Source organism: Hylobates moloch, unplaced genomic scaffold (assembly GCF_009828535.3).
Source record: "Hylobates moloch isolate HMO894 unplaced genomic scaffold, HMol_V3 SCAFFOLD_2, whole genome shotgun sequence".
NCBI classification, from domain to species: Eukaryota; Metazoa; Chordata; class Mammalia; order Primates; family Hylobatidae; genus Hylobates; species Hylobates moloch.
The window spans coordinates 64,830,570-64,846,359 of record NW_026652277.1 but is presented as its reverse complement, the minus strand read 5'-3'; the positions used below and the strand labels follow the sequence as shown (position 1 = coordinate 64,846,359).

The 15,790-nt window shown below is 42.3% G+C and overlaps 1 protein-coding gene and 2 long non-coding RNA genes across 7 annotated transcripts in view; 1 reads left to right on the top strand and 2 right to left on the bottom strand.

The window, feature by feature from the left end:
• The window catches only part of LNX1 (ligand of numb-protein X 1), a 113,837-nt gene that overhangs the window by 7,274 nt on the left and 90,773 nt on the right, over positions 1 to 15,790 (top strand). The window contains exon 1 of one of the 3 annotated variants that reach the window (XM_032151075.2): positions 12,431 to 12,527. The exons of the other annotated variants lie outside the window; for them this stretch is intronic. The gene's annotated coding sequence lies outside the window, so the exon portion shown is untranslated. Of the gene's footprint in view, positions 1 to 12,430; positions 12,528 to 15,790 lie in introns of those variants that run through there. 3 annotated transcript variants of the gene reach the window in all.
• On the bottom strand, positions 1,676 to 2,404 carry LOC131382426 (uncharacterized). The gene is made up of 2 exons (XR_009211898.1): positions 2,297 to 2,404; positions 1,676 to 1,891 (listed from the first exon to the last, which is right to left on the bottom strand). It is a non-coding gene; the product is annotated as an uncharacterized LOC131382426 (long non-coding RNA).
• LOC116467527 (uncharacterized) overlaps positions 5,911 to 15,790 on the bottom strand; it is a 43,903-nt gene continuing 34,023 nt past the window's right edge. Inside the window, exons 6-8 of one of the 3 annotated variants that reach the window (XR_009211896.1) lie at positions 8,080 to 8,216; positions 7,685 to 7,763; positions 5,911 to 5,929 (exon numbers count right to left, since the gene is read on the bottom strand). This is a non-coding gene — a long non-coding RNA (uncharacterized LOC116467527). Of the gene's footprint in view, positions 5,930 to 7,221; positions 8,217 to 15,790 lie in introns of those variants that run through there. The other 2 variants (XR_009211891.1, XR_009211897.1) reach the window with 2 other exon arrangements.

Here is a 15,790-nt window from a genome sequence, read left to right as displayed (position 1 = left end):
ATGTCTGCCTGACTACCTACTGTAACAGAAGGATGAGGTTTCCGGGAGAAACTGCCAAGAGCAGTAGGAGTTATGGGCAGCCTTATGTATGTCCTTCCTGCAAAATGTGGTAGGCTCCAGGAGTCAGAGCCACAGAACACACCAAGCTCTTAGAACTAAGGATTCCAACCACCAACCACCTCCTAGGTTAACTGACTCTAACCTAACCTGCAACATACACCTCTGACAAACTGCACAGACTTCATGCAACAAGAACATTCATTTTTGGGCTAACGGGCCCAAAGAGCTTTAAATCAAACCCAGCTGGGCGTTCCAGACTTTCAAGTGGGGAGGTTGCTTGCCTCCATTTTCTATATCTATTTCCGTCTACCCATTACGCCCTGGTCTGGCTCTTCAGTATCCCCTTCTCTAGGTCAAGGCTGTGTGGCAAGACCACCCTTAGTAGCTCCTTTTCCTGCCTGCTGACTTCAGTCAGACCTGGGCCAGGTATTGGGCCATGAACTCCATGACCTGGGGAAGTGCCTTTTTTAAAAAGCTTTGTACTAATGGAGATCCACACAGGAAGGTCCAGATGATTATGGCTGGATTTTTTCTGGGGTGAATGAGTCGGGGGTGAGTGGAATACAGTGGATTGCCTTAGCATCCATTTCCTCCCCACTTCATTTTCACTGTGTTAGCCATTCCCAACACTTTCAAAGTTCAAACCAACAGGGTGAGCTTTATGGATTTGCCAGCAAATGTTTTCCAAACTGAGTCTCCAAGAATTTGTTTCTTTCTTATCGAAATTGAAAAGGGGAAAAAAAATGTTGCTGATCCCTGGATTTGTCTTGTCCTGTGTTTTAAGCATCTGAAGTAGAATTTGGACGAGGACCTGGAAGGAAGGAGGTAGAGTTGATAGAGGAAATGGGGTATGGTGGAGAAATCATATTCCAACAGGAACAAGATCCAGTCTTGGGGCAAAGCCAGGGCCCATTTGGGCTCAATGACTCTTGAAGCATTTCAGTTCAGCACATGCTTAACAGGGCATTTTTCCTTGAATTTTTAGACTTGTGTATTTTGAAGGAAATTGAAGCCTCATGGCCCTGATTCATTTTCATTGAACTCACCAAAATCTTATTTTGTAATGATTCTTTGATGTCCAAAGAGCATTGTGATCCTGTTTCATGGTCTTATTTTTCCCCCCTTTGAGAATTAGCAAATTCTTTTTTGCCAGCAGTAAAGCCACTCCAGTTCCAAGCTGTTCACTCCCCGGTCCAAAGTGTTCTCTTCCTAGGGAGGTCACCCTAAACAAAACCCAGCAGTTTCAAGATGCCACTCTGATGCTTGGCAAATTGTGTTTGTCTTTCTAGTTCCATGACTATGTCAGGTGGATAAGAGGCAAAGTTGGGATGTCTGTGAGAATCTCACTGACTGCTTCATGCTTGGTTGACTTATTTTCTTCATTTTAACTTATAATGGAAAACTACAAACAATATAAAAGGAGAGAAAAGATTATAATAAAACTCCATATGCCCTATACCCATCTTCAGCAATTGTGAATTCAAGGCCATCTCATCGATATCTCCTTTAACTGTTTTTGAAGCACATCTCAGATGATAATGTCATTTCATCTGCAAGCATTTCAGCACCTGTCTCTAAAGATAGATTCTTAAGAAATGTGACCACAATACTAATATCACACCAAAAACAACCATAATTCTTTAATAACACATATCTAGTTTGTTTGAATCATGAGCTAAATACAATCTACACATTTGCAATTAGTTGCCACATCTCTTAAGTTTCTTTCATCCTCCTCCTCCTCTTCTCCGTTCTTCATCCTCCACTGATACAAAGGAGCTCTTGAGGTAAATTCTGAGGAATATAGCTTTGGCAAATTCCAAATACTAGGCTAGTAACCGAAAAAGAGAAAAATAAAACAATGATTTTAATTTACTGTCCAAGTTGAAAGAAATGTAAAAAAGCAAAGGTCCAAAACATTGAGCATTGAAGTCTGTGAATGTAACTATAATTTTACCCAAGACGAGTGTCTTTTATGATTTTGTTGCCCAGAAGCTTTAAGGGGAGAATTTATTTATTTTTTTTTTACTTTTATTTTAGGTTTGGGGGGTACATGTCAAGGTTTGTTACATAGGTAAACACATGTCACGGGGGTTTGTACATATTATTTCATCACATAGGTATTAAGCCCAGTACCCAATAGTTATCCTTTCTGTTCCTCTCCCTCCTCCTACCCTCCGCCTTCAAGTAGACCCCAGTGTCAGTCATTTCCTTCTTTGTGTTCAGAAGTTCTTACCATTCAGTTCCCACTTAGATATGCAGCATTTGGTTTTCTGTTCCTGCATTAGTCTGCTGAGGATAGTAGCCTCCAGCTCCATCCATGTTCCTGCGAAAGACATGATCTTGTTCTTTTTTATGGCTGCATAGTATTCTATGGTATATCTGTATCACATTTTCATTACCCAGACTGTCATTGATGGGCATTTAGTTTGATTCCATATCTTTGCTATTGTGAATAGTGCTGCAAAGAACATTTGCGTGCATATGTCTTTATAGTAGAATGAATTATATTCCTCTGGGTTTATACCCAGTAATGGGATTGCTGGGTGGGATGGTAGTTCTTCTTTTAGCTCTTTGAGGAATTGCCATACTGCTTTCCAGAATGGTTGATTTAATTTGCACTCCTGCCAACAGTGTATAAGTGTTCTAATGGGAGAACTTTAAGAAACTGGAGAAATATCTCCATAGGCAATAATCTTGCAACTTCTTGATCACAGATCTATATCAATCAATAAATTTCTCCATTGCCTGTCATATGTGTAGTTGTCTATATAAAATTTATACACATATGCCACTACATTAATATATCCATGATAAAACAGGCACAAAATCATTGTTAAAGAATAAAAAAATATACCTAAGGGTTCTATGACAATCTGCCCACTTTCAGGGCTCATTGCTAAAACAACTTCTTCAAAGTAAATGGAGGAAAATTGCTCACTGCCAGTCTGTGGGGTTGGTCTTGGAAGGAATAGGGCAGGAAATGGTCTACTTCTGCAGGCCAAATAAAACTTGGCAGGCCAAGGAAGCAGACATCCTTTTCTCATAGTCATATTTCCCCTGACTTTTTTTTTGTTTGTTTAACCATCACTCCTTCTGTGTGCTCATGTGGCCCCACTCCCTTCCAGCTTTCTCTGAGGCCCACCACCCCCAACCACACCTGCTTTCATTAACACCAACATTGGAACTGGAGGATCCAGGTTTGTGAAACTTGCAATGTTCAGAATTTGAGTCCTCTTTTTAAAAAGGAAGGTAAAATTGTGAATTCACAACTGGTAGGTCCCCGTCAGGTTCTTGGAAAGGCACATGCATGCCAGGACCCTCGAGCCATATTCATCAGCCTTACAGTCATCATCCCTCTCATGGGAGCTCTGAGGTACCAAATTCACCTTCCTTTCTTTCTGACTCGTTCTTCTTATTCTCTCATATTTTCCTGTAGAGCCAGCTCTGGGAATTCTGGTGCCCTTCTAAGCCCATTACTCCCATGTTTAACTCTTGCATACCCAGAGCTGGAGCTGTCTTCCTGGTTGCCCCATGAGCCAAGAATGTACCTGTGAGCCCTTACCCACTTTCTTCCTTCGTTAGCAGCTCTACCCAGAACAGTAGGGGAGGGAGAAGCCAGGGACCCCAGAAACAAGTCCACTTGTCATCCCAAGGACTGTAATCCAGTAGCTCTCTGCTGAAGGTGAGATGACCTAGTGATTCAAGGCACATGCTCTGGAGTCAGACTGACCCCAGTTCCTATATAGTCTCTGCTATCTGGGTAACCTTGGGCAGGTTACTTAGCTTCTCTAAGCTTTTCTCACCAATAAATGGGAATAACACTTACCTCACAGGCTATTGTGATATTATGTAAAGCATTTAATATAGTGCCTGCTACATAGGAAACCCTTAACTTGTGGATTTTATCATGAGTAATGGAGGGAGTTAGAATATATTTCATCGATTCTAAGACATACTTCTTAATGTCTCCTGAAAGCAGATTCCATCTTAGAATTGACAACACCATGCAAAGATAATTGGCAGTGTCTATCTTCCTTGGTTATCTGTAAAAATAATGGTGCACCTTCCAATAGACATAGTCTTCGATTTGATATAATTTGGTAACAACTAACTGTATCCACAGTGAGCACAGGTGGACTGAGATCAAGAAACTGGAGTTGCTGTAACCATACAGTCTCTTCCTCCCTCTCACTGAAGAGGCGGGGAAACAGCTGACTTGAGCTGAGAAAGGGGTAACCAGCTTAGGAGAAAGTCCATGGAGAGAGGCCTGAGCTACTTGTCAGCGGCTGAGGCCTCGCCTCCCACACATCTCTGCCTCCACAAGTGGCTCGGTCTTGACCATATCTGCCAGTCTCTTGACTCTGCCCCCGACTCCCTCCCCAGCAGTCATTCCTCAGCTATTTAGCTCCTTGCTGCCCTCACGCTGCAGCTCCTCTTTCCTATGTTCCTCCTTCCCCCATTTGAAGAGGAAGACTGAATCCAGCTTGTTGCTTGGCTGGTGGTGTCTGTGGCCCAGAACCATAAATTTTTGAGAGCTGAAGGAGAGCTTGGAGATGATTTAGTCTAATCCCCCTATTTTATAGATGAAGAAACTAAGGCCTAATAATTTACCCAAATGACTCAGCCCTGCCAGTAACAAGCTATGTGACCTTGAACAAGTTATGACATTTTTTTTGGAAACAAGAGTAAAGCATTCATCATTTTATGAAATGTGTCCAGAGGAAGCAATAAAATTGGAGCTAGTGGTTAAAATTGTAAACTACCAGCTCTAGGCAAAGCAATGACACAGAGGTGACACAGTGTGGCAAGTGACCCTGCACAGCACCCATCATAAATGGAGCATCGTCCGATGGAGTCTGACCACCTGGGCCCGCTCGGAATGGCAACATGGGATTTCCTTGACCAACTTTGAACACGTGCAGCCTGGGTCCATTTGACAGCAGTAAGGCTTTATGTTTGAATATGCTATTCCAAGGCTTTTTATCTAATTCTAAGAGTTTCATATACAAAGGATGGCAGCAGAGAGGCAGGGCAGAGTTCAGTCATGGAACATTAACAAGCTTTAGCTTGTACTGATTAAAAATGTGGCCTCTGGCCCAGTGTGGTGGCTCATGCCTATAATCTCAGCACTTTGGGAGGCTGAGGTGAGTGGATCACTTGAGGCCAGGAGTTTGAGACCAGCCTGGCCAACATGGTGAAACCCTGTCTCTACTAAAAATACAAAAATTATCTGGGCATGGTGAGGTGCACTGTACTACCAGCTACTCAGGACGTTGAGGCGGGAGAATTGCTTGAACCTGCGAGGCAGAGGTTGTAGTGAGCCGAGATAGCACCATTGTACTCCAGCCTGGGCGACAGAGTAAGACCCTGTCTCAAAAAAAAAAAAAAAAATGTGGCCTCTGAAGTCATTCAAATCTGAGTACAAATCCTGGCTCATCACTGACTAGCTATGTAACCTCAGCTAAGCTTCAAGCCTCTCATCCTTAAATCAGGTTTTAATGATGGCACCTACCTCATGGGAGTAAGAATTAAATGCAATACACAGGAAGCATTAAATGCCTGGAACATTTTAAGTGCACTATAAACATCAGAGATGAGAAATTAATGGTGATGAGAAATAAATGATCTCCTAGGAACCTTGCAGCAAATGCAGTGGCTCCCCATCTCATTGATGAGAAAACTCTGATTTATTGAGGCTGAGGAAACTTCCCTGGGTAATCCAGCCAGCCTGGAATGCAGGCATCCTGATTCCAGGACTGCATCGCTACTGTGTTGTCATGGAGATAGATTTGCTTGGATGTGTTCGGTTGTTTCACACCTTTATAATTCACTAGGGCCAAGTTGGGGGGGGGGGCTGAGATGGATTCTGAAACAGAAAAGTAATTGCTTTATAGATTAAACTTTTCTGGGTAATGTTTGGGTAGTTTCTCTGGCCAGTTAAAATTATGCTGAAGATGGCAGTTCCTAGTTTGTACAATTATTTTTCCACTGAAGTAGGCATAAGAGAGCAGACTACAGGAGTTCTCAAAGTCATTCTTTAAAGTGATTAGTCAGAAATATTTTTGGCTGCATGAACTAATTGATGAAAGATTACAAAGAATCAAAGTGATCTTATTGCAAACTCATCTGGAATAATCCTTCCCTCTTAGATGCTGGTGCAGTTTTTAATAGAAAAAAGCATCTGGGTACCACTCCCTCCACCTTCCTGCGATGCAAGCCCTACATAGGTCTGAGGTGTCATCGGGGATGTGCTGGTCAAGTGCATTATGATCACAAGCGGGACTCCAGAGTTAGAGCCTGGCCCTGCCAATTGCTGGCTGTGTGTCTTTGGGCAATTGCCTTAACTTCTCTGTGTTATGATGTCATTGCATCAACCTCACGGAGCTACTGTGAGGACTAACAGACTATATCATGCACACGCAGCCCCAGTACAGTGCCTGGCACATGGGCATTATCGATCAGTGTCAGCTACTTACGTGTCCATCTCTGCTACTGTACAAGCCAGCTTCCTTTCTTCGCTCCCTGCACACTTTTCTCTTTAGAAAAGATACTCGCATGGTACTGGGCAGCAGTGCTGGTGTCTTATCACTCCAGGGTCTTCTCTGAAGTACCCACCTTTTGGCCTCCTTGGGTTCTACCCAGATAGCAGCTCAACCTCATCAGGAAACTAATTCCTTTAACATCACAAAAGAAATCACCACCTCTCGGGCGGGGCATGGTGGCTCACGTCTGTAATCCCAGCACTTTGGGAGGCTGAGGGGCTGGATCACCTGAGTTCAGTAGTTTGAGACTAGCCTGGCCAACACAGTGAAACCCTGTCTGTACTAAAAACACAGAAAATTAGCCAGGCATGGTGGCATGCGCCTGTAGTCCCAGCTACTCAGGAGGGTGAGGCACGAAAATCGCTTCACCCAGAAGGCAGAGGCTGCAGTGAGCCGAGATGGCACCACTGCACTCCAGCCTGGGCAACAGAGTGAGACTGTCTCAAAAAAAAAAAAAAAAAGAGAGAGAGAGAGAGAAATCAGCACCTCTCATGTGCTTACTAATTTCCATGTACTGCTCTCAAACACCTATACAGTCTATTTCAGAGAATTTAAAAGCCCACTGACAGCTAGGCAGGTGTGGTGTCTAGGGTTCAAAAATAGGACAGCGAAGGTGAAGAAGACTGAGATAAAGCATTCCATGTAACTCAGGTGTTGTTTCTTCAGTTACAAAAGACCCAGAGATGAAGTCAATGTGTGTTTGGTTTTTTCTGTTTGTTTACTTTGGTGGTTTTTTTATTGTTTTGGTTTTTTGTTTGTTTTTGTTTTTTAATCCTCCATTCAGTTGCTTAGTGTCATCTAAAGAAAGCATCAGGGAGATTTGTTTTTTCTTTCCCAGTTTCTTTGGACATAAGCTGCTCTCCTCTTTCTTGGCATGGTTGACAGGGTTGAATTGAGGCATATGGATCTCGAAGGAGCCCAGTGATGTGATTCTCCTTCAAATTCTTGACATTTGTTTACCATTTAGCAAAGGCAGGGAATTTCTATTAATAAAAATAGTGGTTTACAGAAACAGATTTGCCTTGTCCAGTGGAAGTAAATTAATGTTCTAAAAAAAAATTGAGCAAGATATTTCTTACTTCTTGGAAGTTCTTTGTTCAGCGTTTTCTTTATGTAAGTGTGATTTTTTTTTTCTTCTTTTCCAAGCTAGGTAGCCTCCTGGTAGATGAATGAAAGTTTACACTTAGATAGCAAAAAGAAAACATTCATTCCTGGGAAGAGTATAATTTAATAACAAATACTTATCAAATGCCTATGACATATCAGGCATGTTCTAGGCTGTGGGGATTCTGCAGTAAACTTATATTCCAGTGAGAGAGCAGTAAATAAGCACACGTGTAGTACATCAAATGGAAATAAGTGGCATGAAATAAATAAAGCAGGTAAGGAGATGCTGTTCTACACAAGCAGGCCTTGCCAGGAAAGCAGCAGAACCCAGAAATAAGTGAGGGAGGGAGCCATGAGGGCAACTGACCTTCAATAACAGTAGCAGACAGGACAGGTGTGGTGGCTCATTTCTGTAATTATAACACTTCAGGAGGCTGAGGCAGGAGAATTGCTTGAGCTCAGGAGTTTGAGACAAGCCTGGGCAACATAGTGAGATCCTCATCTCTATTTAAAAAAAAAAAAGTAGCAGACAGGACAATCTGACTCCAAATCCACAACTATGAAGTGCTAATGATTCCTACAGCACAGGATTCCTGAGTAGCAAGTGAGAACCACGTAAGAGGAGCTGGCACCTGGGTGGGCTCATGACCATCAGTTCCCTCTACTTCCACTTGCTTTCCCCCTGATTTATTTCTGATGGGAGAGGAGGGTTCTTACCTGGTTAAGCATCACTCTGGGCCACGTGTGCCGAATATAGATTTAAATGCAATTGCAAATGCCAATGGCCTTCTCCACCTTGACCCCTATTCTTACTCAGTGTAAATTCATGTTGAATTTTCTCATTCCGAAATTGTGTTGCCTTCTAAATTACTCCAGCCTGTTCATGTCTTTGTCATGGATTTTCTCTAATTGCAGATGTACCCATGTCTAACCTATTTTTTCCCTCCTCTTGCCTCTGTCCTCTATGGCATTCCCCACCTCAGTGTCATCCATAAATTTTGTGACACTTGCTCCTAGGTCATCTGTCAGAGTATTGATTCAGATCAATGTGATGGCGGATTGTTAGGACACTCTTTGAAACACCTTCCCGTGGCTGGGCTTAATGCCCCTTTAGTTTGTGATTTCTGATCATTTTCAGCTTTCTTTGGACTAACAGTGAACATAAAATCCCAAGACACTGTGCATTCAGCTCAATCCACCCCCTACCCCATGCCTTTGTATTCTTAATTACAACAACAGTATTACAATCTTTAAGATAATCTCATGAACTTGTCTGTGATCATTTAAATGCAAACTGTCCTTTGTTTCTTTATCCCTGGTTTTCTGGAAGCTCAATTTTACTTTCCTAATAGTTATTCCCAATTCTTCAAGCTGACAATTGCATATCTCATACACTAATTTTTCACTACCCTTTCCTTCTGTTTTCTCTCTGCATCACTATCACATGTTGTTGGCCTTGTTCCAGTCTTCTGCCATCCCCCTGCGTGCAAGGTAATTTTTCAGAAATAATTATTCATTTTTACTGCACCATTGTTCAGTAAGCATATTAGTCAAATTCTCTTCCCCAGGGCCATGTGTCATCTGAAGCAGCTGATTTATGCATGCTCATGTTTGCCAAATATTCCTTCACCTATTTTTTGTCCAAGCTTATCTGTGTGGGGTTTATATAATTCTCCAAATTTCACTTATTATGAAGCTATCTGAAAGTAGTTTAGCACTGCAAGGTTTAAACATTTTTATTTTAGTGTTTGCCTCTTCTACTTTTAAATCTGTATTCCTTCAAGCTTCTTGGCCTACTTTTTTTTTATGACTCAGACTGAGCTTACAGATTTTTAAGTGATTGCTAAGTATTAAGTCGTTCTGTTTTGGCTCATGTGTATTTTTTTCTGCTGAGCTTAATTGAAACAGTCCGTTTTCTTGGCCTTATATTGTTCTTGTCTCAAGTCAGAACTATTCAGTGATCCTAAGAATTTGACACACAACTGAATAGATCCCTGCTCTTTCCATTTGTATAAATGGTTAGAATCTACACTAAAAGAATCATGAACTCTAAGTCTCTTTTAGAAAAAAAAAATATGTGAAATGTGCTGATTAGATCAGCTTCTTAGAAACTACCAAGTGTGTCATCTTCCAAAAGCATGGAACTTTCCACTATGTGAATAGTTTGGCACTAATTGTTCACACTTTTCCTTAGAGAAATAATTTTTTTCAGCCCAACCTCTTTTTTTGGACATGACCTTGCCAAGTTAGTGTAGTTTTAGAGAGCCATTTGCCGAAGTTGATTCAGTTGCTGATGGTATCCTAACTTGGTTGTTACCTCCACCCACTCACTAGAGAATCTTGAAATCACAGAACGCATTCCTGCCATTTCTTTCTTTCTTTTTTTTTTTTTTTTGAGTTAGAGTCTCACTCTGTCACCCAGGCTGGAGTGCAGTGGCGTGGTCTCAGCTCACTGCAACCTCCGCCGCCCAGGTTCAAGGGATTCTTCTGCCTCAGCCTCCCAGGTAGCTGGGATTACAGGCAAGCACCACCATACCCGACTAATTTTTGTATTTTTAGAAGAGACAGGGTTTCACCATGTTGGCCAGGCTAGTCTTGAGCTCCTGACCTCAAGTGATCCGCCCGTCTCAGCCTCCCAAAGTGCTGGGATTACAGGCGTCAGCCACCATTCCCAGCTCTCCTGCCATTTATTTTTAGAATCAAATCCAGTGCCCTTATTTTACTAAAGACAAATGTTTGACCCCAATAAGTGAGGATACGTAAATCAGCACTGTGTCAATGTCTACAGAGTCTGTAGCTGTTTACAATAATATCAGCGTTTTGTTTGTTTGTTTGTTTGTTTGTTTGTTTTTTAGACAGAGCTTTGCTTGTTGCCCAGGCTGGAATGCGGTGGTGCAATCTTGGCTCGGTGCAACCTCCCTGTCCTGGGTTCAAGCAATTCTTCTGTCTCAGCCTCCCGAGTAGCTGGGATTACAGGCACCCACCACCATGCCCAGCTAATTTTTTGTATTTTTAGTAGAGACGGGGTTTCACCATGTCAGCCAGGCTAATAACACTATTTTTAACAAGCTTTTTTACAAGGTGGCATGGCACTTGGCTTTGAGGTTGAGTTGGAGCACACTCAAGTAAAGCCTCACTGTCTTTTCTGGGGAGGCGGGGACAGGGTCTCACTCTCACTCAGGCTGGAGTGCAGTGGCAGAGTCACGACTCACTGCAGCCTCCACCACTCGGGCTCAAGCCATCCTCTCTCCTAAGCCTCTTGAGTAGCTGGGACTACAGGTGCACGCCCCCGTGCCTGGCTAATTTTTGTATTTTTTGTAGAGACAGGGTTTTGCCATGTTGCCTAGGCTGGTCTCAAACTCCTGAGCTCAAGCCATCTGCCAGCCTCAGACTCTCAAAGTGCTGGGATTACAGGCGTGAGCCACCATGTTGTCATTTGGAGTTGTTAGCAAGAATGGGGTAGTTGCCATGCCATTTTATTCTATTCAGATAGCACTAGATTTGGTATTGATTAGTAGCCCGAGCAAAAACAACTGGAGCAACTGAAAATACTGAATTTCCAGTTCTAACCACATGGCCAAGTCAACCTTTGCCATGGATGCCCCATGCAAGGACAGTAGAAATCCTAATTGCAGCTGGTTACAGAGAAGGAAGAGCCTCACTGGGGTTGACTCCCTCAGCAGATTACAAGAAACCATTGTCCCTGTCCTCCAAAAGCTGACTTTGAAAATATGAAGCAAGCAATATCTTTGATAGTGTGGGTTTTGGGTAACAGGCGTCCTGGTATTTAGAGACTTGTGTATACATACATGTTAAGGAGATCACTTTAAGATCAGAGCAGGCATTAAACAAGTTAGAACAAAAACAGTTTCTGCAAGTGAATATTCATATGAATCATGTGCTCACGTTGTACTAGAGAAATTGCAAAGCTCGAATCCTTTCAAAGTCCTACAATTCTTACACAAACAGTCATTTAAAGGAGAAACTAAAAAAATTAGCTGGGCATGGTGGCACATGCCTGTAGTCCCAGCTACTGGGAAGGCTGAGGTGGGAGGATTGCTTGAGCCCCAGGAGGTTGAGGCTGCAGTGAGCAGAGATTGCACCACTGCATTCCTAGCTGGGCGACAGAGTGAGACCCCGTCTCAAAAATTAAACTAATATAAAAAAGAGAAACTAAAGGACATCTGAGCATTTTTATCAGCCCAAACATAACTCAGTAGGTAAATATCTGTATACTTCACTATTCTTTTTAGAGTGAGAAGGTCCAGACCCTGGCCTCGAGCATCCCTCAGCTCCACTTGGCAGGAGGCCCTTATGGCCCCCTTGGTGCCAGACAGAGCCCTTGACTGGTGTGGTTGCCATAAAGCACACTGAGCTCCTTTTATTGTAGCAGGGTGATTACACGGCTGATCTGATTTTATCCAGGAAATTTAACCTAAAGGAAAAAACAAAAACCTTTAAAACACATTCAGCCCTTGGAACTAACTTCACTTTCAGTGGGACCAAGTTGATTTAGTCTTCTTTCTGGATCCCCTTCAACCCGTCACATCTCCTGCACTTGGCCACAGAAGACTGTCTGTGCATGACTGTTAATCGGCCATTTGGCTTGTTCCCTCTGATTACTTCCAGAAGTTACAGAACATGTTGTCCCTATTGAGGGTCTTCAGTTACCTTTTATTTTTTTTCTCCCCAAAAGGGTTCTTGTTGCAGCATGTTCATGTTTAGCCTTTCCTGGCCATGAAAATAATGAGACTGGACACTAATGGCTGCTGCATTTCGAATATTTGTGCAGCATCCCCAGTGACCTGAACACCTGTGAGTTTGAAGGCTCTTTCAATCACAGCTTTTGAATAATAGATGAATCAAGTGAGACTCAGGCTACATGGGGAAGAGCTTTTAACCAGATGCATGCCATGATACTAGGTTTAAGCAATCTAACAGCAAGTGGACTGACTCTGACTTTTCCTATTGTAGGGCTTATTCAGATTAATTGTACCTAAAGTGCAACGGAGTGGTTTTTCAATGATGAACCCTCATGCATTCGAAAAAGCAGGGGTCCTAGTCTCATGCCACCCCTCATGTTATATGCTTGCCTCCTCCACTAATTTTCCTTGGAGTTAGCGGGAGCCCCAAATGCAGCAGAACTTCACAGGGAAAGCTGTTCTAGGTAGCAGAAGACTCTGCTGCCAGAAGGTGTTTTTCTATGGCTGCTGATCCTGGCTGTTAGCCTGAAAGAAGAGGGTCTTGCCCAACTGTTCTGTAGGCAGTCTAGTGGAAAGGGGTGCAGATAAAACCTGGATGCCATGGTGTCCCATCCACAGGAGCAATCCACATGCCCATCCTTCAAGCCATGTGTGTTTCATGTGCTCTTTTCCTCTGGATTCTGTGCTTGGGAGTGAGTTTGTGATTTTTTTGTTTTGTTTTGTTTTGTTTTGTTTTAATGAAACGTATCTAGCCAATGGTTGGTTGAAACCAATTGCTATGTAAATTTTATCACATACTTTATGTTATCTTTGGTATTCAGAATGAGACAGAATAATTAGAGAAGCAATTATTGACAGTAGCCAAGGCTCTCTCCCCCAGCCTTAGGATATTCTGTCCTCAGAGAGGTACAGATGCAACTCACTCAGGTCACTGACCTCCCCACACCATCTCCTGAAAGGAAGCAAACTGGCTGGACCAGAGTGTGTTTCATGAGGAAGGAGTGCTGCTCACTGAAAGCTGTTCTTTTGTTGTCAGTGACAAAGACATTCTCTTCCTTGACTGTGTTACAGGGCGTGGTTTGGGTAGGCTCCTGTGGAACTCGGGGCACGGCCTAATGACAGATGGGGAAGTGGTACAAAGAAGGTGCCCAGGGCCATCCACCTGCGTGGGGCTCCTGGCAGTACTGAGTCACAAGCCTGGCAGGAGAGCCCCGTGTTTGATGCAAAGTCACACTAAAGTAAACGGAGAGATGGAGAGAGTGAGAAAATACTAAAGGAACATAAAAAATGTCCACTTTCTGATCCTTTGAAACTACTCATTGTGATTGCTATAAAAGGAATAAAGTTAATCAATGTTTTCCAGAGAACCTGCATCTGGCCACCTGTTGGTAGAAGAAACCCAAGAGCCTTCCTCCCTTCTCCACCCATGAACTAGATTAGACAGAGGGAAGACTAGAACTTGACCCTCAGACAAAACATTGTCCATTAAGAAAGGGTGGACCCAAGGCTATTGTACACATAGGACTTCAAGGGTGTTGGTTACCATTTGAAAGCATTTACAGGAATGCTTTTACTTCGTTTATAACTTGTTTGGTGTTTGACTCCATGAGAAGCGTCAGATGTTTGTGCAAGTTAGCTGCCTTTTTTATTTATTAGTACATGCACTTTTATTATATGTCTTATGGCAAATTAACTTTGACAGGAAAATCAGTACTCATACCGTCCCCACTGCGACTCTAAAATGCAAAGAAAACAAACCTAGAGGTGAGTCTTCTCACCTAATGGCATGCCTAGTGGCTCAGGTTATAAAAAAGCGGTAAACAAAAAGGTAGATTTTCCTAAGTAATTAGAAATCATCACTGTTAACACCAAGTCAGAGATATTTGGATTTTGCTAAAAACAGAAAATAAAGATCCTGGGGTTGGAGCAGAAATTTTACATCTATACTAAAATATTTATATCATAGTGTAGTAAATGCAATCTACCATGTCTTTTGTGTTATTTAAATAACAACACAAGATGCATCATTAGGTGTAGAATTGAGAAGAGGAAGAGAACCCAACTAATTATAGAAAAACAAAGCAGTGGTTTGTCAAGAACATTTTCTGCTTCTTAGTGTAATCAAAGTCTCTTTAGAGGCATTTAAAGCATTCATTTAAGGAAGCTGTGTCACATAGTATTTGCAAAACTCTTTATGAAGGAGCAATATGGAAATGGAAACACCAAACCAGGGACACAGAGGCCCTGAGCTCTGGTCCAGAGCTGGTAAATCAGGACTGCCAAAATCATTTTTTTGTAATGTGCTTTTGTAGAACGCACTGTGTTCTAGGACAAAGGTCGGGGAGGAAGAGGAAACTTCTTTAGGTCAGGAGTTGCTGGTGATCTAGGCACCATTCCTAGATACATTTCTAGATATTTTACTGGGACCGCTTTTGTAAGAGTTCCTTAGGGAACAACTTTGACTGTGTGTGGCCTTTGTGTAAGAGTCCCCTCTTGAAGAAGATGTGGAGTGGGAATCTGTTCATTCGCACTGCGAGGTAGGGGGCTTTGGGCACTGGAAGAAATTGTAAGGCATTTCCCATGGGATTTCCACTAAGCGACTAACCTGAGAATATGGGAAGTGTATTCACAGATGGAGAGCATTGTGTTTATGTCGAAATGGTTTTAGTGTCTACCCAGTTCTTCCTGGTTATGTAAGGAAAACCAGGCAACCTTGTTACATGGAATAATGAACAAAACAATGGCAAAGCAGCTACAGGGTACAGTAAAATGCTTATTAAAAACAGGTAGGAAGACTTGGGGGCAGGATCAAGTAATTAACCCACAAGGCTTCTATCGGTGTGGTCCCTGAGTACCTCTTGGAAGTACTGACTTTGACTAAGTCCAATCCTTTGGTATTTGAGCTTCCTCATTGGTAAAATGGGGGTGATGGTGCTTTTGTCAACAGTTATCAGGGGTCATATCAAATGTAGACATGCAGTTAGTCCCAGCCCGATATGCTCATGAACTGTGCCAATAGATGAACGAGAAGTAATTCATCTATTGAATTACTATGAATGAGGACGTGAAAGAGAGATGGCATAAAGGCAGGGAATTGACTAGGAAGTACATGGCATATGTAAGTCACTGGCTACAGAGCCAAGAAACCCAACTCATTTCCCTGGCCCTCATCCTTCCACATCTTATTCCCATCTGTATCAATGAATTGCAATGATTTTTATAATTGATAGTAACATTTACCTCTGAGAACATTAATGCAGAGTTTTAAAGTATTCACTAACAGAATAGAATGATAAAATCTAGCCATAAAAAATAATTTACGTTCAACTTCATTACAACATAATGAGCCAATTTGTTTTGTTAGATTGATTTCTC